The 13,882-nt window shown below is 38.3% G+C and overlaps 2 protein-coding genes across 4 annotated transcripts in view; one reads left to right on the top strand and one right to left on the bottom strand.

Annotated features, from left to right (window-relative positions):
• Positions 1 to 13,882, bottom strand: part of HIBCH (3-hydroxyisobutyryl-CoA hydrolase) — a 107,452-nt gene that overhangs the window by 91,241 nt on the left and 2,329 nt on the right. The window lies entirely within an intron of this gene.
• INPP1 (inositol polyphosphate-1-phosphatase) overlaps positions 7,413 to 13,882 on the top strand; it is a 32,819-nt gene continuing 26,349 nt past the window's right edge. Inside the window, exon 1 of the mRNA XM_082397416.1 lies at positions 7,413 to 8,964. The gene's annotated coding sequence lies outside the window, so the exon portion shown is untranslated. The remainder of the gene's footprint in view (positions 8,965 to 13,882) is intronic.

The following is a 13,882-nucleotide window of genomic DNA, read 5'->3' as shown; positions in this document are numbered from 1 at the left end:
GCGGTGGGCGAGGCGGTCAGAGAGCGGAGGCGGGCTGAACCGGAGGGAAGAGTTTGCTCGCTAGGGGCTCTCCTGGGAAAAACCGATGTGACCTAGCCAGCTTAGTTTGACTAGCAGAGACTGACAGGAAAGACTTTTCTGGAATCTTACGATTTTTTAAAACTAAAAATGTAAACTTGGGACTTACCTGGCGGTCCAGTGGTTAAGACTCCGCTCTTCCACTGCAAGGGGCAGGGGTTGCATCCCTGGTTGAGGAACTAAGGTCCTTCATGCCCTACGGCGCGGCCAAAAAACATTTAAAAAGTAAACTTAGTATTCTTTTTTTTTTTTTTTTTGGCTGTGCTTTGCGGCTTGCGGGATCTTAGTCCCCCAGCCAGGGATCGAACCACTGGACTGCCAGGGAAGTCCCTAAGATTAGTATTCTATTCTGAGAATCAAGCAGATGAAATACACGTGATAAGAGGAGGACATTTACTGTCATTTATTCCTAGCCTAACATAGCAGAATTTCTTTCATATTAGGATTGAGATATTTCCGGTTTTTTGGAAAAGTTATAGTTCCCCAATCTTCCTTAATGACAGACAAGAATTGTCTCCTTAAGAGGTGATATATATGTCTTCAACTAAACTAAAAGTTACTGTTATCAGCAAAAGCATAAAATTGCATCTAGAAAGTAACCTACTCTTGAATGAAACTAAAATTTGACTCAACCACTAGTATCAACTATTATGTAGATACAGAAGAATGTTCCTCTGCGTCCAGATACACCCAGATGTCCAGCAGCAAACATTTCATCACCACTGAACCACTGACACATTTATCAGGAAGGAGGAATTCAGGGAAGAATTTCAGAGAGAGGGAATTTAAAGGAGTTAGTCTTAGCAAGTTGACATCTGAGAATATACTGCCAAGCCTTTGGTCAAAAATTACCTTTCTACCTAGTCAAATATAATTACCAAATACCCATTGAACAGAGGGCAAACAGGCATCACAGAAAGAACTCCTGACCTACAATTCAGTTTTTAACCTGCTGTGGGAAATTGCTGTTTGACATCACCCTCATTCAGCGTGCACAAAAAATGAACAATCATCAGCATGGTTTACTGGAAAGACCAAGGGCTTTCCTGCAAGCCCAAGATTCAAATCTTCCCTGTCCCCCTAGCTTCATGTGTGTGTAACCTGTGTCTCACAAGGCCCCATGCTTAGAAGGAATCTGCCTTTGGTTTAATGCTCTGCTTTTAATAATTTTTGAACAAGGGACTCTGCATTTTCATTTTTCACTAAGCCCCATAAATTATGTCGGTCCTGACCTGCCTTTAGCACACTAGTTTAGTGTACTAGTTTAGTGAATAGTTTAGTGAATTTGGGCAAATTATGTAACCCACGACCTTTCTCAAAAGGGTGTTTGTATTATTTTGGACTAAGAATTCTAGTTGCAGACAATCCACAGAAAGGGAAACAAATTTGCAAATGATATATTTGATAAGGAGCCGGTATCTACAATATGTAAAGAACTATTACAACTCAATAATAAAAAATGACAAATAGCCCTATTTTTTAGATGGACGATGGATTGAAAAGACAGTTCTCCTGGGACTTCCCTGGTGGCACATTGGGTAAGAATCTGCCTGCCAATGCAGGGGACACGGGTTCAATCCCTGGTCTGGGAAGATCCCACATGCTGCAGAGCAACTAAGCCCCTGCGCCACAACTACTGAAGCCCGCGCGCCTAGAGCCTGTGCTCCGCAACAAGAGAAGCCACCGCAATGAGAAGCCCACGCACCGCAATGAAGAGTAGCCCCCACTCGAGAAACAACTAGAGAAAGCCCACGTGCAGCAACAAAGGCCCAACACAGCCAAAAATAAATAAATTTATGAAAAAAAAATGACAGTTCTCCAGAGAAGATGTACAAATGATCAATAATCATATGACAAGGTGCTCAACATGCTTGGCCATCAGGGAAGTGCAAATCAAGACCAAGATAAGATATGACTTCGCACCTACCAGGATGGCTATCAAAAAGACAGAAAATAACAGGTGTTGGTGGAGAATTTGGAATCCTGAATACAATGCTGGTAGGAATGTAAAATGCCATGGCCATTTCAGGAAAAAAGTCTGACAGTCCCTCAAATGGTTAAACATAGAGTTACCATGAGACCTAGCAATTCCTCTCCTGGATATACACCCAAGAGAAATGAAAACATAATCCACACAAATCTTTATAGGAGCATTATTCATAATCACTAAAATGTTGACCCATATGTCTAACTGGTGGATTTTTTTAAGTGATATATCCACACAATAAAATATTATTTGACAATTAAAAGAAATGAACTGCTGATACAAGCTACCACATGGATGAACTTTGAAAACACTGCCAAGTGAAAAGAAGCCAGTCACAATCGACCACATTTTGTATGATTCCATTAATATGAGTGCCTAGAATAATCAAATGTATAGAGACAGAAAGTAGACTAGTGGCTGCCTAGGTCTTGGTAGGAGTGGTGGGACAACTGGAGGGTGACAGCTAAGTCATGTGGGTGTCTTTTTGGTGTAATAAAAATATTCTAAAATATATTGTAATGGTTGCACTATACTAAAAGCCACTGAATTACATACTTTAAATTGGTAAATTGTATGATATGTGAATTATATCTCAATTTAAAAAAAAGAATTGTGGTGCTCCACAACCTCATCAACATTTTGTGCTGTCAGTCTTTTTAATTTTATCCTGCTGGTGTGTGTATAGTATTACTCATTGTGGTTTTCATTTGCATTTCCCTTGTATCTAATGATATTGAGCACTTTTTCATATACTTATTATCTTCTTTTGTAAAGTGGCTGTTCAAATCTCTTGCTCATTTTTAAATTGGGTTATCTTTTTATTAAGGTTTGATGCAATAATTATCAATTGCTGTTACAAATTACCCCAAAGTTTAGCAGCTTAAAACAACAAACATTTCTTATCTCTCTGATTCTGAGACTCAGGAATCAGAGAGAGGCTTAGCTTGGTGGTTCTGGCTTAGAGTCTTTGCTGAGGTTGCAGTCAAGGTGTTGGCTGGGACAGCGGTCATCTGAATGCTCAACTGGGGCAGAAGGACCCACTTCCAAACTCACTGACAAGCTTGTTGGCAGCCTTCAGTCCCTCGCCATAGGGGCCTCTCCACAGGGCTGCTCACAATATAGCAGCTGGCTTCTTCCAGAGTAAGTGATCCAAAAGAGAGAACCACCAAGACAGAAGTCACCATATCTCTTATAACTTAATCTTGGAAGTGATGTACCATCACTACTGCCTTATTCTATAGGTCACACATACTACCCTGGTACAGTGTAGGAGGGGACTACACCCACCAGGGTGTGAATACTAGGAGGCAAGGATCATTGAGGGCGGTTTGGAGGCTGGCTACCACTCTTTTTTTTTTTTTTTGGCTGCATTGGGTCTTCGTTGCTGCACACGGGCTTTCTCTAGTTGCGTCAAGTGGGGGCTACTCTTCGTTGTGGTGCGCGTGTTTATTGCGGTGGCTTCTGTTTTTGCAGAGCACAGGCTCTAGGACACGCGGGCTCAGTAGTTGTAGCTCGTGGGCTCTAGAGTGCAGACTCAGTAGTTGTGGCACATGGGCTTTGTTGCTCCACAGCATGTGGGATCTTCCCAGACCAGGGATTGAACCTGTGTCCCCTGCATTGGCACACGGATTCTCAACCACTGTGCCACCAGGGAAGTCCCTGGCTACCACTCTTGAATAGTTTTTTCTTCTCTCATTGCCAATCAGTCATCAAGGCATGGCAATTATTTCTCTGAAACATCTCTCAGATTTGCCCACTCCTCTTAACACCCCAGTGCTACCATTCTAGTACCCACATGTAATTCATTCCAGATATAACTTCCCTCTTCTCTCTCAACCATCACATCCTTCAATTCACTCTGCATTTTACTGACAACAAATCTTCCTAGGATGCCACTTTTGACTTTTTATTTAGCTGCTAAAAACTCTCACAGTTGTCTATAGCTATGTTATTCAACATCAGACACAAGTGACTATTGAGCACTTCAAATGTGTCTAGTACAACTGAGGAACTGAATTATTTTTAATTTAAATTTAACAACTGAACCAGTACTTTAAAAAAAAGTTTTTTTAAAAATATTGATTACATATGAGCCACATTTGGGTGCCCTTTCTTTTCATTGCCCTCTTTCTTTGGTCACGTGGAATCTCACACAGACTTGTGGAATGTCTGCTTCTCTCTTGGTGCTTTATATAGTCACTGAAGGCCTATTATGATCCAGGTGCTATGTTAGGTGTTGGGCCCTGCAGCCTTGGAGGTTACATGGTGCTATGGAAGCACATAGCAGGACCACCTGTCATAGTCTAAGAATCAGAGAAAGCTACTCAGAAGAACTGACTGTTTTAGATATAGGAAAACTCTGCACAGATGAAACAAAACATGACTCCAGCATTCTGACAGTGGCAAGGAGTGACAAGATGGTATCAGATCACAAAGGGTCTATGAAGCTACCTTATGGGTATTTAAGCAGAAACATGACAAAATCAGATTTGAATTCTATCAGTATCACTTTGAAACATGGCCAGTTTGTCTGGCTCCCCACATCCTTTCTTATATCTTTTCTACACCTTCATACTAACTTGACTTTTAAGAGGTTTTGACTTGTCTTGGTTTGTTTGAGCCCAACTCTACTTCGTGACAGCATCTCACAATATCGCTTTTAAATCATTATTTATTTACTTATTCATTTTGCTTTTGTCAAACTTACTAACTGGCCAATCTGTTTCTCATTTTCTGAACTCAGCATAACAATCTGATTAACCTGGTTTAAGTTTTTTGAGCTATAAATGGGTCACCTTGGATCATGAGGCCCTGGGATTTAACCATCTATTTGGATACTGGGGATGTTTATGAGTTCCAAGATTAGGTGGGTTTGGCAGGCAATGATGGGTTATTTCTCAGATCATCAACCAGTATCCATGCTCAGTGTACTGATTCAAAGAACAGCTGATAAAGATAGGAGCATTAATAAAATAGGAAATTTCAAAAACAAAGATGGTTTCTGTTAGAAAAAAATGTGTATGTGTATGCATAGAAACATTCTAGAAGAATATATACCCAAAATGTGAGCAGCAGTTATCCTTGGCTGGTGGTGGAAAAAGGGGAGACTCATTACTTCTCTATTATTATTTATATTTTCTATTGTTTCTCTTGAGAGTAAATAATTGTTTTGTAACAAAAATAAAAGTGATTTTTAAGGACATAAAAAATATTACAGGGCTTCCCTGGTGGCGCAGTGGTTAAGAATTGCCTGCCAATGCAGGGGACACAGGTTCGATCCCTGGTCAGGGAAGATCCCACATGCTGCGGAGCAACTAAGCCCACACGCCACAACTACTGAGCCCGTGTGCCACAACTACTGAAGCCTGTGCACCTGGAGCCTGTGCTCCACAGCAAGAGAAGCCACCGCAATGAGAAGCCCACGCACCACAACAAAGAGTAGCCCCCGCTTGGCGCAACTAGAGAAAGCCCGCGCACAGCAACGAAGACCCAACACAGCCAAAAATAAATAAATAAATAAATAAAATTTATTTGAAAAAAAATTACACAAAACCTACCACATTTCTCTTTATAGGTAATTCCCAAAATACTTTTGGGATAAGTTTTTTCTTTACTACATGCACTGGGTTTCTAGTAAGTTGCCAGCAGATGATGAATGTATCACATCAAAGAAGATTGAAAGGCTTACGTTTTTCCATAAGGTAGTGCCTCCAAAACAGATTTCTTGCAAAAAAACTTTCATACATTGCTTGATTTTGCATGTAAAACTGTGTCCTTAATAATTAAAATTAAAATACATGCATAACTCTTACATACACAACATAAGATATAACACTGATATTATAAAGCTCTGTATTTTCAAAAAACGTAAACCTTGGTACATAATAATAGTACAAATGTCTATTTTCATATTTCTAATAATTCGCATATTTCTAATATGCAATGTCAAATTATCTTCATTATTTTAAAATATGGATATTATATCGATACAGTCTTGAGGAGCTCAGTTTAGCAATAAATATTTTAAATTACCACTAAAACGTCCCCCAGTGAGTAAATGAGTAAACTGACCTGCCCTACCAAGTTTGGTAAGTAGAGTTAAAATACTGTGATGTTAGCAAGTCCAACTGGGACCTATGTAATCAGGAAAATCTTTTGTAATAATTATAGCCTTTAAACTCTTCTGGGTTTCCCTACAATTCCCTAGAATTGTATGTATCTATACACAGCAATAATAATATGTAAGTAGATTAAAATTTGCCTTAAAGTATTCATATACTTCCCTCTTATGAACATTGGATTTCTTAATATTTGGTATTTCTTTGGAGGAGGAGAAATAAAATCAAACGACTGTTGAAATAGTATGCTTTTCCACTCATATGGGAAGACTTTGAGTCCTTTCAGAGTCACTTTTGTATTGTCTGGTGTTTGGTTGGTGAGGCTCGCTACTATTCTTAATGCTATATTCACTTTCCCAATGGAAGATAAAATAGAGGGTAAGGAAAGAGAAAATTGTGAATATCAGTGTTCTGTGCAGCTGCAATGCTCAGAAACCCTCCTTTGAGACCCTTGCCTCCAAACCCTAAATTAAAAAACCAAAACAACACATCCTATGTTATTAGTGGTAAGATCAATCAAAATTTGTAAAATTTCTGCCTATATTTAGAAGCAAAATACTCACTTAAAAAGAAAAGACAGTGCAAGGCAAGACAACAATGTTTCATACGTGTTTTTAAGATCCAGGGACGAGGTAGGAAATAATTTGCAGCTGATGAAAAATTTATGGTAAATGGTAACATCAAAGATTGCTTTTTTTCAAGTTTTAAGCTGTGACTTCAACAACAACAAATGAGAGACAGCTGCTGCTGTACACTCATCTCCTCCTAGACCCTGGAGTATGTTGAGGACAAAACCTCCGTAATCACCCAGGAGATAAGACTATCTAAAGGGATGGTGGGCAGGAGACCAGAAATGGCAATGGAGAAGTGCATGGTGACTGGGAATTAGCGTCCTTTTCCTCATCTTGGTGTCAAGCAATAGTCTGCAACTTTCATTTAACTCATTGGTCCTCACAGAAGCATCAGCTGAACCACATTTGTTGCTATTTCCAAGATAAAATTTAACTGTATATGTCAGGTAATATATTTAACTTTTCTTGTGAAAAAAGGGGAGGAAAAATATCTATGACGAAAAGAACTGGTACTTCCCTGGTGGTCCAGTAGGTAAGACTCTGCACTCCCAATGCAGGGGACCCAGGTTCGATCCATGGTCAGGGAACTAGATCCTGCAAGCATGCCGAAATTAAGAAGTCCGCATGCCACAACAAAGACCCGGCGCAGCCAAAATAAATAAATAAATATGTATTTTTTTTTAAGTGTTAAAAAAAAAAAAAACTATGTGAACAACAACAACAAAAACAGGAGACAAGTACATGTTCTTTCTAATTTTCCAATGTTTTCTTCCCATTTATAACATTTCACTTGTGGAAACTCAAAATTAATCACAATAAGCAAACATTTTAGTAAACATTTCAGTGACAGTACATTCTATAGGAAAAAACTTGTGAAAAGCATTTAGGATCAAAAGTTCAATATCTGTGAAGACATTATGAAAGCTAAAATTATTTTTAAGTTGTGAGGTGTTAGGAGTAATAGTACAACCCCATTGGCAAAATATATTTGTCTCCTAATATTACCTAAATAATGATGAACTTTATGTATCATAGAAGGAAGTTACTTAACAAAATAAAAACACAGTATAATTTGCATATGAGAGATCTACTTCTTGTCTCCTCTTGCCTTTCCAGTCTCTTGTTGGTTTAAGTTTTGGTTTTTTTTATAAATTTATTTATTTTATTTATTTATTTTTGGCTGCGTTGGATCTTTGTTGCTGCGCGTGGGCTTTCTCTAGTTGTGGCGAGCAGGAGCTACTCTTTGTTGCGGTGTGCGGGTTTCTCATTGTGGTGGCTTCTCTTGTTGCAGAGCATGGACTCTAGGCACGCAGGCTTCAGTAGTTGTGGCACGTGGGCTCTCGAGCGCAGGCTCAGTAGTTGTGGTGCACAGGCTTAGTTGCTCCGCAGCATGTGGGATCTTCCCCGACCAGGGCTCGAACCCGTGTCCCCTGCATTGGCAGGCAATTCCTAACCACTGCGTCACCAGGGAAGCCCTGGCTTAAGTTTTTACCAGAATAATTTGGTAACATGAGGTATGGAGGGTGTGGTTTTGGAAAAGAATTTGATTCTGCATGTTAGATGTTTTAAACCAGCTTCTTAAAGTTCTATTTTTGAATGCCTAAGAGGTTTAAAGAATTTTAACGCACTTTTCCCTATGAAATTAGTGTCACATTCACACTTACCATGTAATATCCAAAAGATAGATTACAAAATTAACAGTTCTAAAAAAAGCTAGGCAAATGTATTCCGAAGCAAAATACACAAAAGGAATAAGCAATGAGGATATAAATACTCAAGATAACAAAATACACAGGAAATTGTTTTACAAACTAAAGAGTATCAGGGAGTCTCCAACATAAGTTGATTTTAGGGTCTTCCATGGATGGCTAAAGTAAACAAGAAAATATTCAGGAAAGTCTAACAATTGGAGGAAATGACTCATTGATAACATGCTTGTTCCAGAGGAAAAACTTTGTACTGAATGGCAGAGAATTGTACACCTAATCAGTAGGGGCTGGGCTGGGCAGTTTACTAAAAAAGTGTTCAGATGAAGCACACGGGAAGGCAATCCAGAGTCCCTTCCCTGAACTTTTTGCTCTCAGATTCCAGCTTTTAATTCCCTTGAGACAGAGGGAAACTCAGATCCTAAGTAACTATATACTTCAAGACTTTGGCATTTATTATATTTTACATCTTGGAATTCAGTAAGCAACCCTTCTGTGGAAAGGTAAGTGAAAAAAAAAAGATAATTCCTATTTTATGAAGTTTTAAGTATATATACTACATGTGTATGTGTTTGTGTGTATAGGGTGTGAGAGAGTAAAGATAAACACTCAGGCCTGGTGAAACTTTGTTAGAGATAAGCCTATGTTCCCATACATTGGAAAGTGCTTATAAATATATCTGCATGACTTGTTCTAGAAATTTACCCTTTGCTTTCGTAGGATCTCAGCTACATGTAGCCCTCAATACCACGCTCAAAGCCCCCTAGTTTATATAGTTTAGTAAATTTGCACTGTAATTTAAGAAAAACTCAAGGAGTTTTAAATATTCTATCACAGATGTTAAGGATTCTTCCCCAAATCTTTAAGAAAATCATGGATATGCTTTGTCTTCATGAGAGTTGTTCAGCCTTTTCTAAGGAAAGTATAAACGACTTATATTAGTTAATGATTTTTAAAAATTTATTTGTTTTATTTATTTATTTATTTTCGGCTGCATTGGGTCTTTGTTGCTGCGCGCGGGCTTTCTCTAGTTGTGGCGAGTGGGGGCTACTCTTCGTTGCGGTGCGCGCGTTTACTGTGGTGGCTTCTCTTTTTGCAGAGCACGGGCTCTAGGGCATGCGGGCTCAGTAGTTGTGGCGCACGGGCTTAGTTGCTCCGCAGCATGTGGGATCTTCCCGGACGAGGGCTCGAGCTCGTGTCGCCTGCATTGGCAGGCAGGTTCTTAACCACTGTGCCACTGGGGAAGCCCTAGTTAATGATTTTTAAGGGAACACAAAAATAAGATTGTGCAATATGGTGCTAGGAATCTCTTACACTAAATCAATTCAAATTTAGTTCTTGTGTGAGTAACCTACATTTTTGCCTATCTGTTAGCTACCTCATATCTTATGGTTGAGTCATTTTTACATACGCCTAACAGATGAGCTATAGGTGGCAAATGCTCCAAAACTCATTATAATCCAGTGAATTACAGTCAAAACCAATTTCAAGTTTCCAACAGCTGATTTCAAGCTATGAGGTATGACAGTGGCAGGCATGCAATGTTGATCCATGTGACAACAATTGGTGACCTCAATGCTAGTTTGCTATGACTGAGTAAAGGATATGACTGAGTCTAGGAGGCTGTGAGAGCTGCCTGCTGACACTCTGCTATCGACCCTTATGCTAGAGGCCTCGGCTAATGTGTCATTAAAAATCATATTTCAAAGGAATATTTAATGACATGGTGAAATGCTCATATGTGATGATTAAACAGCAGTTTACAAAACAGTATGCTTAGTAACATTTGTAGAAATAATATATACATAAACACACAGAGAAGATGGCAAGTTATACTCCAAAATGTTAATGGTCATAGAATTTGGTATGGGTTTTGTTTCATTCTTTATATTTTTTCACGTTTTCTCAAAGTTTCCACAACTTGTCTTCATAATGCATTACTTTTGTAATAAGAAGTTAGTTAATAAATTTCATCTGAAAACATAAATATTTTGAATATTTGGAAAGAGTGAATTTTGGTGGAGAATTACCCATTTGCTATTAAAAACTTTGCCATTGGCACAGTAGTCCAAAGGCAGATGAATGAAAGAAAATAGAGGACCCAATATAGCCTAGGGTATAAAAGAGCTTAATACATGATGTATTTGTCATCAGAGATTAGTGGGAAAAGGATATCTGTTCAGTAATGATGTCAGGAAAATTGGCTATTTGGATATTAGAAAAATAAAATTAGATATTTGGGTGGGGGGAAATCAATTTAAAGCTTCTCAAAATAACTTCCAGATTATTAAAGACTTAAATCTAAAAATTCAAATAGTAAAAAATATCAGGAGAAATATAAGTGAATATTGATCTGATCTTTGGTTTTAAAAGGATTTTCCAGGCATAAAAACAAAGATCCATAGATTTGACTACATTAAACATTTTTTAATTTGTAAATAATAAACACCCGTCAATAAAAGGCAAACTAAGAAAATTATTCATAACAAAAGTGACAAAGGGTTGCCAAACTACTATATTGTTAATTGAATTAAACAAGATAAATAGTAAGGCTCAAATATTGCTAGTTTGTGAGCTCCGTGAGGGCAGAGACATAACTGTATTGTTTGTCATTTAAATTCATTAGCATAATACCCAGATATAAGGAATTAATATGTATTGAATGAATAGAGAAATGGTTGAACATGAAAAGGCAGCTAAAAAAAGGTGGGAAGGAAGAGGAGAAAAGGAAATACAAATGACAAATAGACAAGGAAAAAAAACCTCTCAAAAATAATTAAAATGCAATTAAAACTATAATGAGAAATTAGGAAATGTTTTTTGTTTGTGTGTATTTGATAATAGATGCAGTAATGAGGAAAGCAACATCATTCACAGTGAAGAGTGTTTTGAAGGGCAATTGGCAAAGTCATATGGTTGACCATGTAATTCTAGGAATCTAACCTAGAGAAATATAATAGACACTTGATACTTATGAAGGATATATCTTCCAGACTCTTGGACTCTCCAAATCTGTATTTTCAAAATGTGTTCCAAGGGGCCTGGGAATTCTGCAGGGATGTCCTAAGTCTGCCTCAAAGATGAGAAAGAAGGTTCCCCCAAATCTGTATGTGACTTTTATCTCATTTACATGTTAGGCTTGATATTTACAAATATTTTCTTACGGATTCCACTGAAAACATCAAAATTTGAACACCACTATATTGTAGTATATGATTTCTTCAATAAAATGCAATGGAGTCTTCTCAAAAAGTGTCTGGAGAAGTGGAGAACAATAGTCAAAATGTTACATTCCCAAACACTGGTCTCACAGTAATTCAAATTCCTGCTTCAGGAAACTTGTAAATCATTCTATAATTACCTTGCAAATAGTCAAAAGCTCAGATGTAAAATGTGAGAATACAGGGCCTGTTGCATAAGAAATAAAAGATTTTTGATCCATGATGTTCACCAGTGTTCTTTTTTTTTTTTTTTTTTGTCTGCCTTGGGTCTTCTTTGCGGCATGCAGGATCTTTTGTTGTGGCATGCGAGCTCTCTAGTTGGTGGGGGTTTTCTCTCTCTAGTTGTGGCACAAAGGCTCCAGAACACGTGGGCTCTGTAGTTTGCAGCACTCGGACTCTCTAGTTGAGGCACAGGGGCTTAGTTGCCCTGCTGCATGTGGGATCTTAGTTCCCCAGTCAGGGATGGGACCTGGGTCCCCTGCATTGGAAGGCGGATTCTTTATCACTGGACCACCAGGGAAGTCCCTCACCAGTGTTCTTTAATACATCAGTCTGTCCTAACAGGAATCAACTTCCACTTAGGTGTTCCGACAGAAGAGATTTTATTGAACTGACTATTTACATAAATTTTGGGTTAGGTTTAGGGTTGGGTGAAGGGAAACAATTCGATGTGAAGGTATCCAGCCTCTTGCAACAGTAAGAAGCTGTTACCACTGCTAGGACTGAAGGGATAAGGGGAGGAGATCAAATTAGCAAAGCGGTAGGGGCTGCCTTACAGGAGCCTTAGAGGACCAAAGCAGCAAAAGAGGTGGGAAGAAATACCCCAACCTTTTCCCATTTTCCACTCTCCAACCTGCTTTTGGTATCACCCACTGGTCAATCCTAACGGGAAGCCAGCCGGCAAGAGAACCCAGAGAAAATAGTCTATGAAAGTTCTGCCTTCTGAGGCACAGAGTCCGGCAGAGAAGGAAGGAAAATGGATCTGGCAGACAGCAAGTAGAAAATAACCAGCATACTTACAATAGTGAAATACTGGGAACCCAGATGTCCAATAAAAGAGGAATGCATAACTAAACGAAGGTATTAACCATTCTTCAATTAAGTAAATAATGGTAGTCAAAAGATCGTTATAAAAAAATAGCAATAAAAGAATCATTTTGTTAGGGAAAAAAAAAAGATCATGATGTGTTCAGGGAGCACACAGAGACAGGGGAAGGGAATTTGGGGAAGATTTTCTCAAACTGACAACTAAGGGCCTTGTTGCTGCCCAAGCAAAGTTTCTTGTATTTTTACTTATTACAAAAACAATACATATTCACTATTGGAAACACATACATACAACAAAAAAACCCAAATATCTACAATCTCACCCCCACCCCAAGACCACTATCAACATCTTAGGGTGTTTATATCTTTCCAGTTCTTCTTCTATGCATAGATACACATGCTTATGTTGTATTTGGGATAACAGATATTCTTTGGTAAACTGTATTTTTCCACTTAACAAATCATGAATACTATCTCATGCAATAAATATCATTCTGAAAATTTTTTAAACATTTAAAACTTTAAAAAACTTGTTTCACACATGGTTGTAGCTAATTTCTATCCTCAGACATTTAGTTGCTTTATCCTTTTGGCTATTACCAAATCCACTGTGATGAACTTTCTTGCAGTCAACACTGCACACATTACTGACCTCAGGCCAATTTCAGGCCACAACCAGTTTTTCTACAGCCCTCAAGCTAATAGCTTTCACATTTTTTCAGAGTTAAAGAAAAAAAGCACACACACAAAGAAGAAAAGCAAGAAAGACACATGTGGCCTGCAAAGCCTAAAGTATTTACTATCTGGACTTTTATAGAAAATATTTGTCAATCCCTGCATTATGAATTCCCAGAAATGTAATTTTTGAGTCAAAGGGTGTGAGCATTTTTGAGGCTTTTACTGCATTCTGCCAAATTGCCCTCCAGAAACATTGAAGCAATTTATGCCCTTCTCAGCAGGGAGCTTGCTCACCTACCACACATCCTGCCTCAAGGGTCGCTGGCCCAAATCACTAGCTCTATTCTTTTATTCTCAGTCAACTTGAAGGTGCATTATCATTTTACATTTTCACTTCCCTTAAAAATATGTTTGGCCATTTGCATTCTACTTTCATGATTTAACTAATTTACATTTTTGCCCATTTTTAAAAACA

Source organism: Balaenoptera borealis, assembly GCF_965194805.1.
Source record: "Balaenoptera borealis genome assembly, chromosome: 6".
Classification (NCBI taxonomy): Eukaryota; Metazoa; Chordata; class Mammalia; order Artiodactyla; family Balaenopteridae; genus Balaenoptera; species Balaenoptera borealis.
Note: the sequence above shows the minus strand (reverse complement) of the source record. Positions and strands in the feature narration are given on the sequence as shown.